Here is a 21,241-nt window from a genome sequence, read left to right on the forward strand (position 1 = left end):
AAGCCGGGAATGTGTGTTTTTGTTATTCACTAAAATATCAGTGTTATACTGCAAAGCGCTCCTTCTCATATGAACGTGACACTCCTACTTTGATAGACGTATCGCGGCTACCACAGCTTGTCCAGAGCGGTGCATCATTTGTTGGATATCGCTCTGGGTGAAGGATTGCAAGTTAAAACAAAGCAACTAGACTGATATGAATATAATTGACTTATATGTGGTGTTTAACATCCAACAGCCGCTTAATAATTATGAGAGACGCCGTAGTGGAGGGCTCTGGAAATTTTTACCACCCGGGGTTCTTTAACGTGCACCCAAATCTGAGCACACGTACCTACAACATTTCCGCCTCCATCGGAAATGCAGCCGCCGCAGCTCGGATTCGATCCCGCGACGTGCGGGTCAGCAGCCGAGTACCTTAGCCACTAGAACACCGCGGCGGGGCACTGATATGAATATCAGAGCACGTACCAAGGCTGCGCACGTCAAAAAAGAAACACAGCACATTCACGGAGTGAATGATGATGAGTGTGGCGAAGTGTCCGTCAGCTCGTCTGTGCTTCCGTTGTCCACGCGAACGTGCGTCAGTTCGTGCGTCAGTCCGTGAGTCCGTTCATCATGAGTCCGTCCATTTATCTGTCCGTCCGTTCGTGCATCCATCCGTCCGTACGTCCACTAGTCCATCCATCCGTCTGCTAGTCTGCCAGTCCGTCCGTTCGTCCATCTAGTGAACACTCCAAGTACCGCCATTTCCGTCTCGCATCCCCTGTGGCACATACCCGCTCTAGAGCGGGTATGTGCCACCGGTGGCTACTCACCACTACTGCTACATATACAACGGAGGATGTAGAGACCCACGCCTTAAGATGCTTCACTTTGAAAAGAGAAAAATATGAAATATTCACTCGAGAAAGCAGACAGATCATTGGTTAAGAGGGGGAAAGAGATGTGTCTTGAATGCAGCGCTGACACAGCGGAGATGTAGGGCAGATGCTGTTCTCGAAGCCCTCGTGCGCTTCCGTAGACTTATGTGGCTGACTGTACGGCATTCAGACTCATGCGCGACAATAGCAGCACCCCTGTGGACTCCAGTAGACACAAACTACTGTATCATTGTAAAGCGTGAGAGAACTCTGGAAGCATGATTACGCTTCTATTCACCATCATCATCATCATCATCATCATCATCACCATCATGATCATCATCATGATCATCATCATCATCACCATCATCACCATCATGATCATCATCATGATCATCATCATGATCATCATCATCATCATCATAATCATCATCATCAGCCTGGCTATGCCCACTGCATCGTAAAGGCCTCGCCCATGTTCCGTCAATTACCCAGGCCCTGTGCTTTCTATTGCCACGTTATACCTGCAAACTTTGTAATCTCAACGCCACGCCTATACCTTTCTATTTCGCCTTCGTGCGTTTGTCTTGTCTTGGAATACAGTGAGTTACCCTTAAAGACCAGCGGTTATCCTGCCTACGTGCAACGTGCCCACCGCATGTCCGTTTTTTCTTGATTTCAACCATGATATGCTTACCCCGGTTTGTTCCCGGACCCAGTCTGCTCAACTCTTGTCTCCTAAGGTTACACCTATCATTTTCATTTCCATCGCTCACTGCGTCATCCTCATTATAAGCTGAACCCTCTTTGTAAGCCTCCAAGTTTCTGCTCCGTAGGTAAGTATAGGCAAGGTGCAGCGGTTATATACCTTACTCTTAAGGGTTAGTGGCAGATTACCCTTCATGAATTGAGAATGCTTGCCGAATGGAATTCACCCTAACCTTATTCTCCTAGTTATCCCACTCCCATGGTTTGGCTCCACCCCGCCACGGTGGTCTAGTGGCTAAGGTACTCGGCTGCCGACCCGCAGGTCGTGGGTTCGATTCCCGGCTGCGGCGGCTGCATTTCCGATGGAGGCGGAAATGTTGTAGGCCCGTGTGCTAAGATTTGGGTGCACGTTAAAGAACCCCAGGTGGTCTAAATTTCCGGAGCCCTTCACTACGGCGTCTCTCATAATCATATAGTGGTTTTGGGACGTTAAACTCCACATATCAATCAAATCATGGTTTGGCTCCACGCTTCCAACTTGTCCTAATAGACATATTCTTTTACAACCTCCAGCGTCACTCCACTATACCACAAAGTACTGTTTTCTGTCGAGACTGTTGCACATTTCTTTAGTTTTGTGCATATTCATTTCCAGACCTACTTTTCTGCTCTTCGTGTCCAGTTGTCTAATCATGAGCTGTAATTCGTCTCTTGAGTTGCTCGTCAAGGCAATGTCCTCAGCAAATCGCAGGTTACTAAGATACCCTCCATTAACTCTTATTCCTAACTTTTCCCAGACTAGGGTCTGGAAAACCTCCTGTAAACATGCGGTGAATAGCATCGGAGAGATCGTGTCTCCCTGCTTTATACCCTTCTTCATTGGGATTATATCAATTTTTTTTGTGGATAACTATGGTGGTTGTGGATCCACTGTAGATTTCTTCTAATATGTTTATGTAGGGTTCGTCGATGCCCTCATTCCGTAGTGCCTGCATTAATGACGATGTCTCGAGTAAGTCAAACGCCTCATCGTAATTTATGAAGGCTGTGTATAGGGGTTGGTTGTATTACACGCATTTCTCTATTACCTGAATGATAGTATGAATATGATCTATTTCGGAGTACCCTGTACAAAATCCTGCTTTGTCCTTTGGTTGAATGAACTCTACTGTCGGCCTAATTTGATTAGCTATTGTTTTTGTATATATATTTTTAGAGAATGAACAGTAAGCTGATCGGCCTGTAATTTTTTCAGTCCTTGGCGTCTCAGTTCTTATTAATTAGGATCACGGTGTTGTTCCGAGATTCTGCTACCCTTCCCGTCCAGAGACAATTCGTATATAATGTGGCCCGTTTTTGTACCACAATATCTCCGCCACCTTTCAGTAGATTCGTTGTTACCTTATTTTCACCGGCGGCTTTGCCTCTTTGCACACGTTAAGTCCCCTGTGGTTACTGGGGATAGAATGACGTTCAAATCCACTGGACTAATATTGTTTCTCACAATATCAGCCTCAGTTTTTTTTGTGGCTTCTGTACAGCTTTCTGTAAAACGCCTCCGCCCCCTTGACTATAGTTATATGCTATTCAATTGGTTATGACATTGCCTTCTTTGTTCCTTAATGTATATATCTGACTTTTGCCTATGTAGAAATTTGCCTTCGCCGCTTTAAGGCTTCAGCCGCTTTTTACAGTGTGCCCGTTTCTCTCCATGTCATACCTTCTTGTGTCGGCTACCTTACTCGTATATTTTAACTTCTAAAACTCCTCTAGCGGTGTTTTGTGGTTTGCACTTGAGTATTTCATGGTTTGTCGTATCTTACTAAGATTTTCCTTCTCCTGAGATAGTTTACCATTTCATACCATTCGCCATTGTGCCGTTTTCGGTTTCACAGGCGAGCCAGCGGTGCGATTACAAGCCTCGCTAAATGTAACTCTTGGCGAGCACAGCTGCGTTTCTTGGGCAAGCATGTGAAATCTTGCCAGGATTAAAGCGTCCCGCTGGCGTTGCAATCTAACACTGACAGGCTTGTTGGCAGAATGGAGTAGTAACCATGCCTAAACAATGATATGACACCTAATTATTCTGCGTAAGAAACAACAAATCGGACTTACAGTACTGCACACTGTCGATTGAGGAGGAATTGAAAGCAGGCGCACAAAAAGCATGAACGAGATATGTGTGTCTAGAAAAAGTGGTCAACAGTTTAGAGCACATTTGTTCTTCACTGGGAGGACATAAAGCCTTCCCGGCGAGACGGGCAACTGGCGCAATGCCAGGTTTTGTTTTAAAAAACGGTTAACGGTTTAAAGTAATTAGTACTCTACTATAGGAGAGCTGTAAAGCCGTATCGCGGACCTCCTTAACAAGCTCGCAAATGCAGCTGTGTTTAGAAATAATGTTTAACGATTTTGAGTACTTCGTACTCAACTATGGGAGAGCAGTGAGCCGTCTCGATTTATGACAACATCAGGTTTAAGCAGGTTTTTCGGACACTTACTGAGTCTGCATAGTATTGATGCCGAAGCCGTGAAACAGCGTTAAGTAATTGTAATGGACCTCCAAAGCTTTCGAAGCTTGTGACGAGAGTTTCGAAGGTATATACACTGACTATTATTTAGCCTAAACATATACACAAACGAACCCCAACAACATCACCTCAAACACATTACGTTTAGTCGAACGACTCAAAGAAGCTCTAGATAATTGATTTGTACCGCAAATCACGCAAACCAAAGATGTAAACAAAATTGAAATGAGAGCCGGCTCACAGTGGGCAGAAAAACTTCACTCGAAAAAAACTACAGAGCCAGTCTACGTTACTTGTCCGGTAAAGTCATGCATGAGCATACGTTTCATTGATTTACACGAAAATTCGCAGCTGGTCCATCATGTGAATGCTGATGATGGACCGAATAAGCTAGGTTCTAACTTCCAGAAGTGACCAGCTAGAATAAAGGATGGACAGATGAACAGTCAGATACATGGATGTGAATGCATTCGTCTGCCTTGTGCTCTGTCTTTCAAGCTATTTTAAATGCGAAGCATTTATTTGCGAACTTTGGTGACTTAGAGCATATCTATCCCTCTATCTAGCCGCTTACGTTTCGGTGCTATTGTGGTCTGATCACCCTCTTAACTAGGCGTGAAGCAAAATAATCATGGGAGGGTAAGATGGTTTGACGAATATGACGCGCCGGGCAAGACATCAATAACATCGCGATCCCTTCACGCATGTCATGAAACACCTCCCGCCAGACAGCGGCACATACCCTCGGGTGGGTGTGTGCGGCTGGTATGCGGATATGTCCCACAGGTAATTGACAGTATCTATCCAGGAACGACGACAACAAACTTGGGCAATTTCAACGCGCGTGCGTTAATAAATACCCGGCCCGACGAATGCAAAGAATAAATCTAACCCAAACATTCTGCATGGTAATGAAGTACTTAACCACACAGCTGTGCCAGGTCTCGCTACTACTTTTCTAATAGTCTAATCTTCTGAAATGTCAATGGTGGTTGCAGTGCTGCCTACCCAATTTTATGAACATTACGTTTGTACTCCTTTGGCACAACCGTCACGTCGAGCTATCGTCAATTGTGGTTAGTTGCCATGCACTGAAGTTTCATTAAGTAGGAGTGTCCAGGGCTAGTATCCCCGCGAGCAGCTTCATACCATCTTCTGGTGTTGCTAATACGAATGTTCCAATTGGCATCGTTGTACAAGTGCAAACAATTGGTTATATAAACATCCTCGACTCTTCAACGTATGTCCGTGCGTGCAACATTTGTACATATATTCAGCGTCAATTCATGACGTGTCGTCCAAAAAAAAATGCAACACGGTCAACTTTCCTCCGCATGCTTCGCATAACGTCGATTCCCAGGTACGTGGGATCTGCCAGATTTTTTTTATGCGCCATGCTATGTATGGTGTATGTAACATCTGTGTTTCGGTCCGACGGGAAGCTGCGACAACGGCATCAACTGACATCATGAGAGCCTAAGGAGCTTCGCTTAAGAAAAAAATCACGCGATAATATTTACCTGCGGAGAAACGCGTTATGCTCAGAGGTTAGATCAAATGCTGTAGTAGAAGCTTTGAATGCCTTGCCGGCAAAATTGAAGCCAGTGCTTCCTTGTTTATTATTTGGGAAACAGGCTGAACGGTAGTGCTGCACGCACTTAAGGATCGATTCGTGCTGTTCTGTTGATTTAAGCGCTAAGTGAATTCTCAAATAAGAAATCGTCATTTTCGTTGAAATTAGCATATTGAGATGACTATTTTGAACTTCATCACCAATACATTTGCCATGACTTGGAGATTTCTTGCAAAATGCACAAACACAAAACACGCTTTGGTGACTCCATCCGTCGGGAAATTCGCCATATGATACTCGCGGGGCGTGGAAGCAGAACATGCCGTTTCTCTTCGATGAACCCTGACGTTTTATGCTGCTTATAGTAAGATGGCGGCCGCGACTCCTATGTCAGAGTATGTATCGATTAACTCATGAGCTATGATTTCCAATGTAATAATTCTTTTATGGTGGACCTGTACAGCTCTTTGTTATGCCGTGCAGAGCTGACAGACAACCATCATCGTGAGTCAGTTGGCACTCTCGTTTTGCACTTCTCTCTATTCGTCATCTGCTTAATCTTCTGCTTCTATCTCAAAGCATGCCCAGTCATGTATCCGGCATGGGTTGCAGTAACTCTGATGGTTTACAGAACGATAAACAGAGAGATAGAAGAAAGGGAAAACTAGAGATGAAAAAAATACGATAGACAGTGAGATAAAAAACAAACACAGACAAAGACAAAGAAAGAGGAAGCAAGAAATAGAGAAAGAACGAAAAGAAGGCAATAGAAAGATATGATATACTCCCGCAAACACAAAGTAAAGCGTCTCACGTAACATGCAGCCGCAAAACCACGCGAATGAGCCATGGAAGTGTAGACATGTACGTGAGCAGAAAAGAGTGTTGGGCTAGCTGCCTATCATGGGGCAGTAAAATATTAAGTGCTAATTATTGAGCAGCACAAAAGGAACTTGCAGACTCAGCACAGGCGCTACTCACAACAAGGTTTTTAGTTGCGCCTGCCTGTTGTCTCCACTTTATTTTTTTGTGCTCGTAAGTTTTTAGCAAGTGTAGACAGCGAGCACTATGTCGCAGAGCCAAGCTGGTGATATACCGCATCGATGCGGCATGTTCGCAAACCCTGACGAAGACCGGTCCACCGGTCGAAACCGTTGGTAGTAATATTGACATCCGCTAAGTTATGTTTTTTCTCTTCCCAAATACGTTTGGCCAATTAGATAAACTTATTCATATATATATATATATATATATATATATATATATATATATATAATTGGTGTATTAGCGACACAGCTTACGAGATACCTAGCGGCAGACAAGTGTACAGTAAGGCTGATAGTAATGCTGAAGTTGACGAAATAGAAGTCCACACACATTGTAAACTTAAAACGAAGGAGGAATTATGGGTAGAGTGCCAACGACACGGATGCTAGCTCGGGCAGAACAGTTGCCAACGTTCTATTTGGAATGCCATCGATTCAGTTAGTCAGAATCTATATTTATATATGCCGATCACTTCAATGTTAATCGTCAGATGGTGACAGAACGGAAAGTACCAACTTAGTTTTAAAGAAGAGCGATGGTATTCAAAGATTTTTCTTGCCTACTGCACAGTTGAGCTATCCGTACACGGGTTTCCGTTAATTGTTTAATTTTTTTGCGCATCTGAATAATCTTTTACGCAGAAACAATCGAGGAAACGAAACCGATACGCCCAAGATAGCAAGACAACGAAACGGAGTGACAAACAAAACACAAACTGAATGCTCCGTTCCCATGAGTGGCAGTGTTTCTCAGAGGGAGGTTCATAAAACATTTGTTCGCGGCACGACCGACCAGGTCTCTCATTTCACATTTCTTTCATTATTTTTCTTTCTTTTCGACAAACAAGGCTTACGCGCTCACGAAGGCTGCTCCCGAAACGAATAACTCGGTTACCTCGGTCGCTCAACCGTGCCTGCTGCAATCTACTATGCGTATCTCTTTCTTTCCCCCTTTTCCGTTCCTTTCCTCCTGTTTCTAGGTCGTCAACAGGCAGTCGCTGTTTCTGGCCGCGCAAGTAGGGCTCCCTACCGCCATCTTGTAAGACTTGTTTCGTTCAACGCGATGGGCCAATAGCGAGACGGGGAATGGAAGCGACGACGGCTGCTGTGCTTGGGGCACTAACGCTCAATACGGGTCACACGCTCGGCTACATAGGGAAGGAAACGGGAGAGACAAAAAAGGATTCGAGACAGAAGCGCAAGGGTTCACAGGTGCCCCCCACGCGCCAGCTGCACGGAACAAGAAACCGAAGCCCTGGGGAAAGAGGGATGCTGGCGCGGTCTTATTGAGGAAAATTCCTTTCCCCAATCCCTCTTTCATACCGACGCCTGCCGGAGAACTTGTGGCGGAAAAGTTCCCTTTTTTCTCTTGTTCCTTGTTTATGCTTTACGTACACGCTTGCGCTGACACGCACGACGCATGACGCAATGTTGACTGGCAAGAAGGGACGCAGGGCCCGCCAGAACAAAAAGAGGGATTGGGGAAACGGCAACGCAGGAAACGGGGAACGCTGGTGGTACAAAGGCGGAAAATAACGTGTCTGTAAGTAAGTACAAGAGCAGACGACCCCCGTGTCTTACAGCAGAGAAAAGGGCTATATTGTGCCGAATTCTGGACTCAAGCTTGGTGCCCTCGCCGGGAAATAGAGCGAAAATTTGGGAGTGCGAATCCCAGAGGCCTGCGATCGCCGGAATTCCCGAAAAGTGCATGCACATAAAAAAGAGAAAACGAAGAGGCAAGTGAAACTCGGGAAGTGGGAGTGGTTCCATCGGGGAAAATAGGGAACCAAATTGGTAAGATGGGATGGAAAGACCATACCATGCCTGGACGGCCGTGTTCAATTCTTCCTGCGGCTGATCTCTGGCAGGGACGAACGGCACTACAGAATAATCAAGGCAGAGCGATGTAAAAATAATCATTACTCTTCGGTTGGATGGAACGGAAGCCACATTGGATGAGCAAATAAATCATATTAACTACGACGATAATGGCTTTCTGCGTGATTGCTTTGCCTATAACTTTGTAATGATGTGAGTTTCGCAAATGTCTTGACGTATTGATAAAAAAACTGCGAAAAGCAAAATCAACTTATAGTTGAAGAAATAAAACTTAGCTTCTAATGGTGCGTTTTATCAGCATTGGAAATCAAAGAGAAATTGCAGGCTCATTTTCATTATCAGTACTATATTAGGTTGGCCAAAACGTATCTTTCATAGTAAATATGTCTATCAAAGCTGTCTGAGCATTTCTTTTACGAGAAAATCTAGCGCAGGACGATGTTATCGCATGCAGGCTCAAGTTTTGACCCGTGTGGTAGGAAACTTGATGTTTACTGAATTACCAGTTCGGAATTGATCACTCACACAAAGAACTAGTCACTAATAAGTAAACTGCGGCACGTGGCACCTAAATTTAATTGTTTTGGTGTACATTTCTGAATCACCCGCAGGTCGCGGGATCGTATCCTGGCTGCGGCGGCTGCATTTCCGATGGAGGCGGAAATGTTGTAGGCGCGTGTGCTGAGATTAGGGTGCACGTTAAAAAAACCTCAGGTGGTCGAAATTTCCGGAGCCCTCCACTACGGCGTCTATCATAATCATATGGTGGTTTTGGGACGTTAAACCCCACATATAAATCGACCATACGTTTCTGAATCACGTGGATTCACCGTGCTCATGTGCCGGTACGCATGATTGCAATCACTTTCCTATTGTGCTGTCTGCTTCAATCTTCTGATCATTTTTCGATATTTTTATGCGGTATATTCGCACATTTAAAGAGTTCTTTACCCTTTGTGAAGGCAGAGCCGCTTCTTAACAACAAGCTCTCACGGTTTCCTACCAACTCGTTCATGTGATAGGCTCTGACGACAAAAAAGTTCGATATTATAAAGATTGTTGGTCCTTTACGTGCCCGAACAATGATATTATATTGAGGGACGCTGTAGTGGAGGGCTCTGGAAATTTCGACCACGTGCAGTTCCCTAGCATAACCTAAATCTAGGTACACGTATACTCAGCATCTCCACCGCCTTGGAGAAGTGATGAAGCAGCTCGGCTGCTGACCCGAACGTCATTGGTTTGATTGTGGCCGCGGCGGTCGCATTTTGGTGTAGACGGAATGGTAGAACCTATGGGCTGTGTGACGTCAATGCACATTAACGAACACCAGATGGACGAAGTTCCCGTAGCCCTCCACTATACGGTGTCTCTCGTAATCACATCGTGGTTTTGGTACGTGAAAGCGTATATATTATGTACAATCAGCATTGTACCTCCATCGAAATGCGGTCACCCCGCCTAGGATTCAATCTCTCGGCCTTCGGCTCAGCATTCGGGCACCATCCCCGCCAGGCCATCGTGAAGAGGCGTCGTAGACATCAGCAGTGGCGACATCTGAAGAGAAACAATTGAAAAAAAGCGCCAATCTTCTCGACAACTCGCAATAGACATGATTTCATACTAACCAAATGTTGTATTGCTATAAAAATCTATCGGGTAACCCGTGAGAATCATCGGTTAGATATACTGAAGAAGAAGTGAGTCAAGTGTGCCTGACAATGATTAAAGGCTCTATTCTGTAGAAAATTTGTGCTGAACACTATTCAAGGTAAGCATCCGAGTATATGAGAAAAAAATGACAAAAAGAAACGTCCTCGCAAACGATGGCTCCAAGTGCAGCGGCAAGATTCTTCCGCGAAAACGCGGCAGCAAAATCAATTCCAGAAGATTGGAAGAGTTCTTCAGCGACGGCATTGAGTCTCAATTCTTCGGCGCACGATGCGGTGGCAGAGACAAATGGGTGGATTTGAGCGGTCGGACCGGAAAAGCAATGAACTAAAAAGGTGACACTGTAAAGACATTGTTCACAGGTAAACGAAGAAATAGCCGGCAGGTCGTTGGGGCCAATTTCTAGGAAACGTATATACCTGTCTTTTTTCGGGTATCACTGGTCACAGAAAACGGCAAACTAGTTACCAGAAAAGAAATGATGGTATGTGAGTGAACGTCTATAGACAGACTCTTCAATTATATTTAAGACATTTTCTGTAGGTTCGTAAATGTACTGTTATTTATGGGAACCAGGGTAGCGGACGCTGCCGAACTGTTTGAATTAATTGATCGACACTCCCTTTTGAGTAGAACCGAGTGTTGGGCGACTTAGTATTGCATTGTTGATAATTTGCGTAAAAGAATTTAACGCGAAGGAAAAAAAAATTGGCAGATCCCACGTACCTGGGAATCGACGTTGTGCGAAGCATGCGGAGGGAAGTTGACCGTGTTGCAAATTTTTATTGAGCAACACGTCATGAAATGGCGCTAAATATATGTACAAATGTTGTACGCACAGACATTTGTTGAAGAGTTGCAGATTTTTATGTAAGCAGTTGTTCACACTTGCGCAACGACGCCAACTGGAACATGTCTAATAGCAACACCAGAAGATGATATGAAGCTGCTTGCGGGAATGCTAGCCCTGGACGCTCCTACTTAATTAAACTTCAGCCCATGGCAACTGACCACAATTGAGGTTAACCTGATGCGATCTTTGTGTCAAAGGAGTGCATATGTAATGTTTTTAAATTGCATAGGCAACACTGCAACCACTATTGACCCTTCAGAAGATTAGCGTCTATTCGAAAAGTATTTCCGAGACCTAGCACAGCTGTGTGGTAAAGTGCTTCATTGCCGTGTAGAATGCTTGGGTTCGATTTCAGCAGAGACCCTTATATTTATTCTTTGCATTCGTCGGGTCGGCTATTTATTAACGCACGTGCGTTGAAATTGCTCATGTGTGTTCTCGTCGTTCCTAGGTAGATACTAAGTATCGATCACCTATAGCACATACTCGCATACCAGCTGCACATACTCGGCTGTTGGTATGTGCCACTGTCTCGCGGGAAGTGTTTGACGACGTACACGATGGGAAGATGGAATTATTGATGCCTTCACAAGCGCGTCATATTTGTCAAATCATCTCACCCTCTCATGCTAATTTTGGTTCAGGCCAAGTTAAGGGGGCGACCACGAGAGAGCACCCAAATGTAAGCGGCTAGATAGATAGATAGATAGATAGATAGATAGATAGATAGATAGATAGATAGATAGATAGATAGATAGATAGATAGATAGATAGATAGATAGATAGATAGATAGATAGATAGATAGATAGATAGATAGATAGATAGATAGATAGATAATTGATTGATATGTGGGGTTTAACGTCCCAAAACCACTGATGATTATGAGAGACGCCGTAGTGGAGGGCTCCGGAAATTTCGACCACCTGGGGTTCTTTAACGTGCACCCAAATCTGAGTACACGGGCCTACAACATTTCCGCCTCCATCGGAAATGCAGCCGCCGCAGCCGGGATTCGAACCCGCGACTTGCGGGTCAGCAGCCGAGTACCTTAGCCACTAGACCACCGCGGCGGGAGATAGATAGATAGATAGATAGATAGATAGATAGATAGATAGATAGATAGATAGATAGATAGATAGATAGATAGATAGATAGATAGATAGATAGATAGATAGATAGATAGATAGATAGATAGATAGATAGATAGATAGATAGATAGATAGATAGATAGATAGATAGATAGATAGATAGATAGATAGATAGATAGATAGATAGATAGATAGATAGATAGCTCACAGTCGCCGAAGTTTGCTAAGAAATGCTTTGCATTAAAAAAAACGAATCAAGCGCAGGCTCATGGTTTCTCCCTTCCTGTTCTTGTGCTTATTTTCCTTTTTTTTTTGAGGAGATGCCATTCACAATCACTTTTGCACTAGACCACGGTTGGTGTCGGTGTGCAGATGAGCTATGCGGTGCTCGGCTATGGCTTCAACACTCAGCGCTCAACATTAAAGTACCATCAGATGAGTATAAAAGGAGTAGAAAAGAACGCGGCAGCATTCAGGAGTTTTGGGATTTCGAAATCGGGAACATTTTTTGTTGTCTCGTTGAAGAAGCTGCCTCACATAAGCAACCCCGAGAGCTCACACGAGAATGGACATGTCGTTGCTCAGCGGACAATAATGTTCGCTCAAAATAATTCGAACCTAAGTGCCAATGACATTGAAAATACAAATGTATAGAATATAGTCTGACGAAGGACGGCCACAGGCGCCACTGTTGACAGTGTTAGCGGAGTCAAGAGAGAGAGAGAGAGATAAATAGAGAGGAAAGGCAGGGAGGTTAACCAAGCTTGGCTCGGTTGGCTACCCTACACTTGAGGTGGCGGAAAAGAAGAATAATAGAATGGAAAGAGATAGAACAGAAGAGGAGTAAGAAAGAGAAGCATGAATAGTCAGCTCGAGACTACACAGCACGGTCTCGCACAGTTCTTTCACAAGCGGTCGTGAAGTCTGGTGGTCCTTAAAAAGTACAAGAGGGCTTTCGTGGCTTTGCACGTATGGGAAGCAAGTGGGCTGATTTTTTTAGCACGTCAAAGGGGCCCTGCAACACTTTTTGAGCGTGTTCGAAAAACACTGCCGATTGGCAGTAGAGGCTCTCGGCAACACTCGAGCCAAATATTAGAGCGCAGCACGCGGCCTTGAATTCACAATAAATTGTCAGAGTCAGCTGAAAATTGCTTTCATTTCTCTCGACAAATGAAGGAATATGCCCAAATATAACATGCATTCAGCCCATCTATCAGCCATTGGCTGTTTTCAACATGGTGTGCTGGCTCGTTACAGAAATCACCGCGGGAGGCCGCAACTTGTCCACGGGTGCGCGTGCGATTACACTGGAAAGCCGCGCATTCGAAAAAAAGGAAAACTTTTCAAGGTCATGAGGCGCGCGCGGCGTTTTTCTTGTGTTTCCCTGTCATCCCTCCCTGCTTAGCTTCTAGCGCTTTCATCGGGACGAGAGAAGAGAGAATGCGATTGCAGCACGTGACAAATCTTCGTAATTCCGCTCGTACATGACGAATTCTTAAAATTTTTGTGGTGTTGAATTCGTGTGGCAATAAGCTCTTCCAGTGAATTCATACCATGAATGCTTGAAAAAGTGTTTCAGGGCCCCTTTAAGACCGCGCAATGTCCCTTCATCTGTAAACTGCCGCCCGGCGTCTACAGTAGATGTAGAAACCGGAACATTTTTGAACAAAAACGTTACGAAAAAACCGTTAACTAGAACAAACAATTAACAAACAATCCCCCACCAATCAAAGCATTTGACAGAAGAAAGGGATAATGAGAACAAAGTAAAACACTTAGTTGGAACAAAAACAAAGCCACGATTCATGATCAGATACACATTGCCTCGCCCCATTATCATTTTTCTCTGTAAAGCTGCGTGTTAACTGGCTGTTCGGGTTAGATGTTGTAGGTGATTCATTATTTCTCTTTCGGTGCAAACTCAAAGTCGAAAGATAGAGAAAGACTTGTGCATGTTTCAATTTTCTCTGTGTTTGTTGACGTTTGTTTGGATCTTTGTAAAAAGGAAGTGGGACAGCGATGTAGTTCAACGGCTTGGAATGTGAAGGTGATGTTGGACTATTTGGTGTTTACCTAACAAAATATTGTAGTACGATCGAAGAGGCAGCCACTCGCAATACAGAAGAGTCTAGGGAAGCACCAGTGTCTGTATCGCGTGTGGCGCATGTATAAATTCATCGTACTTCTGGTGAAGTCTTGCTTGCTAAGAATGAAGAACATTTCGCTCTAAGCCCGAATGTTTATTGGCACAGCCAGAAGTGACGGACCAGCACAGGCAAGCGCTTGTGCTTTTTGATTCTGCGTGGTACATTGTGTGTTGCCAGGAGGGCTGTCGCTATGGTTTCGTCACTACGGCACAGTTTAGTTCACGAAGAGTCAAAGAAATGTGCTCTAAATAACAAAATTACTTTCTTTCCTTTCATTTCTAGACGCTGTGTTGGCAGAAAGCGATCGTTGTCAAAGCGCCACTGAGAGATGTCGTCGCCTGCCGTGCGGTATAATAATAGCCCCTTCTATGTAATATACGTCGTCGGTTGCCAAGTCCTTTTGCCCCTAACTTGGCGCAAAGGGAAGAAAGCGCACCTTCGCGAAGAATACAAGGCCAGCAACTTAGAGGTTTTATTCTTAAAGAAAAAAAAAAGAAATGTGTAAGAACTAGAGGTTGTTGGAACAGTGAAACTATACTGCGCACACAAAGGAAGCTCCGGGCAATACGCGGCAACCGCTTCACTATGAAAGTGGTAAGCCCGCAAAGTTACGAAACCTCGAAGAACAGATGAAAATTTAAGAAGAAAGAAAAAAACGAAACGAGAAGCAAGGAGACAGTGTCGTCGCAAACCAAAAACGACCTGCTTGGGAAAGCGACCGCCGCACCGCCATTTTTTTTTTAACCTTCCAAGCACGAAGCTTAAGAATACACCCGCTGAAACCACCGAGCCGTACACCACGATCTCGTAAGAAACAAAGCGGGAAAAACAAAAGAAATGAAGACGATGGGGATGATGGGAAAACAGTGAGCTGAGTGGGCGGCATGTAAGCGCCAGCGAGTTTAGGAGAAGTTTGTTTGCATAAGCGGGGCGCTTGAGATTTCGCAGCAAGAAACGCAGAAAGACGGACTGGAGAGAAGTTGAGTAGCAGACGACGCTGCAGAAGAGCAGACGCCAAACTGAGAGAGAAAGCGGGAAAAAGCCGCCACGAAAAGCGGATGAAACATCGTCATGTGTGTTTGCTTCGCCAGTGAGCGCCGGTTCGTTGTTTGTTATTCAAAGTCGGGTCAGCGAAGGGAACGTGATGCGTTGGTGCTCCTGAGCCATGAATTATGCGCATTGATCACCTGTGAAAGCGTGAGATTGTGAGTAAAAAAACAAAGGTTCTTCACGAGGAAAGCTGCGCCAACGCGACCCCTTCCAAAGCTGCTCACCTTTTTAGTCGGTAAGCATAGTGAACGCTGTGTCACATTTCGTGACGCAGGCTGCTGTGGACTAAACTCTGAACTAAGGCAGGTGTTCACTTCGTCTTTCCTCGGTCCAGTCTTACTTGTAAACTTTTTTTCTTCTTTTCACGGTGCGGAAAAGGAACTCTTCTGTCTTCCGACTACCGAAAAAGGTGGGGTGTTTAGGCGAGAGCGGAGAGGGGACAAAAAGTTGATTGCTTTCGTTTCGGTGAAGCCACGCTGTCTTCCTCAGCCTTCCACCTCACGTCTCATCGGGAAAGCAAGGACTGGGGGAGTTCTCGCATAAGAAATTGGGGTGAGGTGTTGCATAGAAGTTCGGCTTTTTTCTTTTATATAACAAAAGAGGTGGCTTTTGCGGTGACTGCTTGGGACTTTCAGAAGTGGGGCCTAGCACGCCAAATTAGGGGTCGTGCTGTTCGAAATTGTGCTTGGTACTAACAAAAAAACACACCTAGATAAACGCGACAGTGCCTATCGAAAACGCTCATAGGAACGTATGCCGCGCGTCCAATAATCACGTATGAACACATATGAAATATATGTTCTTGTATGATTGTACGATTCATCGCGTATGCGTCACACGTATCATACGACATTTTTTATGGGATTCTTTCAAGCATGAGCAGCAAAATGAGAAAAGATGTGCACAGTAACTCGTATCGTTCGAGTTTCAATCAAAAAGAAAAAAAAACAACGAAAAGCTGACCTATTGAGGAAGGAGTAGGCTCATTGAAACTCGCAGTCACCGACTGTTCATACGTCTCGGAAATTGAAAATTTATTCATTTTATTCGACGCTGTCAAAACATCATTGTTTGGTTAGTATTGTATTGGGTCGTTTTGACGTCCACAGAAGTACCCATGAACCGGCGCACGAAGGACTTAACCACGCACTCGCAAATATAACTTAAACACGAGCGATTGTCTTCACGTCATATTTATGTGCACTTGATTGCGTCCCTTGTGCGCCGCTTCCTCAATTTCGCGAATTGCCAACGAGCCCATCAATAAACACAGAAGCATACGCCTTTTTCCTCGTAGAGACACAGAGCTTTCCAAATAAGCGTAAATTTAACGCATGCAGATGTGAAATGTTCAGATAGAGAAGTTGTCCAGCACGTCAGAAACCGCCAAGTGTTAAACAGCAGAGAGCCAGTGAACTTTGACCACGCCGCGTGGAAGTACCCGGCCAGTGATTTGGACTGCAACTGTGTGCTATCTATACCACAGTGTATATAGTATTTAGTGTGTCAGAATCACGATACGATTATGAGAGACGCCGTACACAGGACACGGACCTCTACCATTTCACCTACAATGAAATATGACCACCGTGGCCGTAATCGAGCCCGTGAAGTCTGCGTCATGCAGCCGAGCGCCGTAACCGACTGCACGATAGTAAACTCATTGACGCTCTAACTCGTAGGGAGCTTCGCTTATAAAGAAAGGAGCTGACGGAGGCAAATACAATAACTGTAGAGATGTCCTTTGCGTCTACAATCAACAGCCGGGTCAAGCAGATTGCTTGAAAAATGTAGCCCCTTTTGTGTCCCTTTGAAAGCAGACTTACTTAATTTGTACCGCGCTGCTCAAAATATTGTGAGCTTCCAAATGCGTAACTTAGTTTTTTTTGTAATTAAGCTCTGTAACGTGGGGCATGATATTACAATATTCTTCCGTGTAATCTATTCGCAAGATGCTATACATTGAACGTAAGTGATTGTCTTTTTGGAGGTAGCTATAAATGTGTACTGAACATTATGTTAAAATAACAGCACCAGGTTGTTACGTATTAGCACCACAAAGATGGACGCAGCAATTTCATGACAAGATGAAGTGTGACCTTGTGGAACTATATTAATAGTCCAAAACCACAGAAACTTCAGCTCGCCCTAAAGATTTAAAGAATGCTCCATGGATGTCTTGTGACTGTGCGCTGAGTCACTTTGCTGCGCAGCAGCGTTCACCGTGACACCACGACCTTCTACAGTGGAAATCAAACAAATCTAAAACCACTGTTTTTTTTCTGAAGATAAACACAGCCCGATGCCGCAATGATATCAAACAGAGTCACACCACATGCTGAGTGTGCAGTAGTTCAAGCATGAGCAGATGCCTGTAGCTAACGTGTGGTAGTCTTTGAAGACGGCATCAGCGTGCACGGCCACATGCTCAACCACTGCAGACAAGTGTGATTCTGTCTGCACGATCAAGTTTAAAAATACCAAATACTCAATAACGCCTCATCAGTACACGCGGTGCTGATGGAGACATACTTTGAGCAAAATCCGGCTGCAGTGACATTATGAATTGTGGCTGTGCACAAGGGCGGCCGTCGAAAGCGTGCCAGTCACGTGCATATTTGTACGCGCCGTTTTCGGATAACTGATGCTCTCTCGATGGTAAGCTTACCCCGCCGCGGTTGTCTAGTGGCTAAAGTACTCGGCTGCTCACCCCCAGGTCGCGGGATTGAATCCCGGCTGCGGCGGCTGCATTTCCGATGGAGGCGGAAATGTTGTAGGCCCGTGTGCTCAGATATGGGTGCACGTTACAGAACCCCAGGTGGTCGGTATTACCGGAGCCCTCCACTACGGCGTCTCTCATAATCATATGGTGGTTATGGGACGTTAAACACCACGAATCAATCATAAATTGATGGTAATCTTGTTGGCAATCAACCGTTTATGAAATGTGAAGCTGATTGATTATCGAGATAACGTGTCCTTTCATGGTCACTTTTCGTCGTTCCTATCTTGCTCTTTCAAGGAATTCAATCGTCGTTGTCTGGTGGCACCAGAAGCGTTGTGCCGCTGAACCCATGCACCGGATGATAGAATTTTCGCCACAGAAGAAAGAAAATGTTGGGAGGGAGGCTTGCGCAATGCCATAAAAAAAGAAAAAAATGCTAAATGTATGTCAAGTACGTACACACCAAACCTTGGAGGTCCGTATTTCCCGATAGTAAAAAGGGGACTAAGTTTTTTTTTGTTTTTTATACCTTGATGCCCCCTTGCCTCTACAAGGAATCAAACCGGACGCGTGCCGAAGTAACTTCTGCTCATTTTCTTCATTTCCTCCCACACGTCTCATCTGTCATCTCTCGTTCCCAACGAGCACAGGTTAAACCGGGTTGCATAAAACGAGCACCCCCCTCTCCTTCCACTTATCGATGCGGTGCGCCATCTCGTACCTAAATTCCTTGTCACGAAGACGCCACCTGGAACACAACACGACGGCGTTCCCGCATACAATAAATCCGGGCCGTTTCGTAATATAGCTTCTCCGCTTTCGAGCGCATGCAATGCACCGGGTGAGGCACAAATAAAGCTAACCCTTTTCTCGTTTTTTTTCTCCTCCCACGCCCTGCGCAACAGGCAAACATACTCTTTCGTTATTTTTTCTTATCTAAGCCTTTAACGACATTCTCTCGGTAAAATCACCGGCAAGCTGGCTCTGCACGCGATGAAGCACGAAGCAAAACAAATCAACGAGCCTCCATCATCGCCCCTGGCAACGCATCAGACAGGTTCCCCTTATATGTAGCGTCCGGGTTCCGGGACTCTTTCTTTTGCATCCTCGACTCCTTTAGCATTACGGTGATCTCGTTTATTTTACATTGAAGCACGAGGATCTTGTTTGTTATTTTTTTACACGGAAGTTGTATATGTCTAGGCCTTTGATGGATTGCATCCGCAGATAAAGGGTGCTTAGGACCAAAAAGTTTCAGGGCCCTTTTCCACAGGTATATCACAAGTGCCCCTCGCTTTTCTTCCCTCCCTCCCCTCACTACCACAGATGCCCTTTTGGCAAATTTCGCGGTATTCGGCGGGGAACTTCCCACCAATCGCTGAGCATTTTGTCTCGTTACTTATATAAAGTGGTGCTTAATATGACTAGGCGAGCCCTCACGAGTTCAAAGATTGCGCATGATTTCCACTATACCCTTATTTGCAATAATAAATGCCTTCCACTCACTTGGGCATGATCTCAAATGAGCAAACAATATTTACTTGATGCAGTGAAAACAAGCTGAAGACTTGCGCAACATTTGAAGTGGTGAGGTCACGCGCTCCCACGCTGGAAATCGTATTAAGCGTGCCTGTACACGTCATGTTCGCGCAGTTATGAGCAGTTTCCATTCAGACTCGCTATGGAGGAAACACGTGTCGTTCGCTTGGAGGAAGAATAGCGGGAATCGAAGAGGAGCTGTAACGCATGCAGTAACGGGAATCATTGTGAGAACGGCATGAAAACGCAGCCTTCGAGAGCCGAAGCCGCTAGATTCTAATGTCACTGTATACTGGCAGTTCTCTTAATTTTGTTAGGGCGTTCTCGGAGTCAGTAAGTTAATGAATATAAAGGCAGGTTGCTGCCTCGTAAGCGCTCGCTAGATCTCAAACTCTACAATACTGCTTCGTTTGCAAAAGAAATCGGGCCGTGTGGTTAGAAAGGAAGTGCTGCATTGAATCCAGCAACCACTGGTTTATTCAGTGATGAATTGCACGCGTCCTGTGGTAAGCTGAAAGCAACGAAATGGTGCAATTCAACTTCTTTCAAGCTGTTTGTAGGAGCTTTCAGCAACATAATAGCAGGAAAATACAAAACGTAGAAACACCTAAAGATAGAGAAAGCCCGGCGTAAGCATTGACCACCAACAGGAACGTTAAGCGTTCTCATGATTTTCCTTCGTCATGCAAGTACATAATATAGCCCAGCTTTCACACTATTTAAACTTCGCGCCGAAATCTCTGCGCGTAGACACCAAAGTGACCTCCTGAATAACGTGCTTAGAAAAACTAGTTGACGATATCACGTTCTATGTTTTGCGTGTTTAAAGAAAACACGTCAATTGATTCACAGTTGAACTTATTAAACTATCAATCAGCAACCACTAAGCAACGTTATTGGTGCACACATTGACACACTGATCTTACGACGAAAAATTAGGGAAAACCTTAAGCTTTTTCTTTAAGAGTTGAATGTGATAGTATATCCTGTCCCTGGTGCGTACTTCAAACACATAGTGATGAAACCTTTTTGAACTTGACATGCACCCGCTACGTGACATCGAGGGAATACGCGCAGTAATGTGTGTGCATTTTATAGTGACTAACCAGTTTTCAACCATAACAGTCATGATAATCACAAGTTCTGGCACCTGATGGTAATATATGCTCGTGCCTGCAAAATCAGTGCAATATTTCATGTTGTATTGTGAAGCGTTTGTAAAGCATGAAAGTCGATTTCACTGCACTTCCAAGAGGAGAGAAGGAGGGATGAACTTTATTATAAGAAACCAGCAGTTCTAGGTGGCCGGGCCTAAGCCTCCCATGAGCGGACGTCAAGGGCTTGCCTTGACGCTGCCTCACGGGCGCGCTGGGTCGCCCAGGTTTGGTCGTAAAGAGTTGGGTTCCGTACATGCTGTGAGATTGCCCGGCACAGTAGAGACACACTAACGCCCTCACCCTTTCGTCGAAGTTCCATGAGGCACATCCAAGATGAGGAAGTTATTTTCACCGCAATCACAAGCAGAATTTTGTGTTGTAGTACTGTTCTCTCCTAATTTGTCGAGTATGTGAACAGTGTTGATACGCAAGGCAATAAAGGGAAAAAAA

This window comes from Rhipicephalus microplus, chromosome 9 (assembly GCF_043290135.1).
Source record: "Rhipicephalus microplus isolate Deutch F79 chromosome 9, USDA_Rmic, whole genome shotgun sequence".
Lineage (NCBI taxonomy): Eukaryota > Metazoa > Arthropoda > Arachnida > Ixodida > Ixodidae > Rhipicephalus > Rhipicephalus microplus.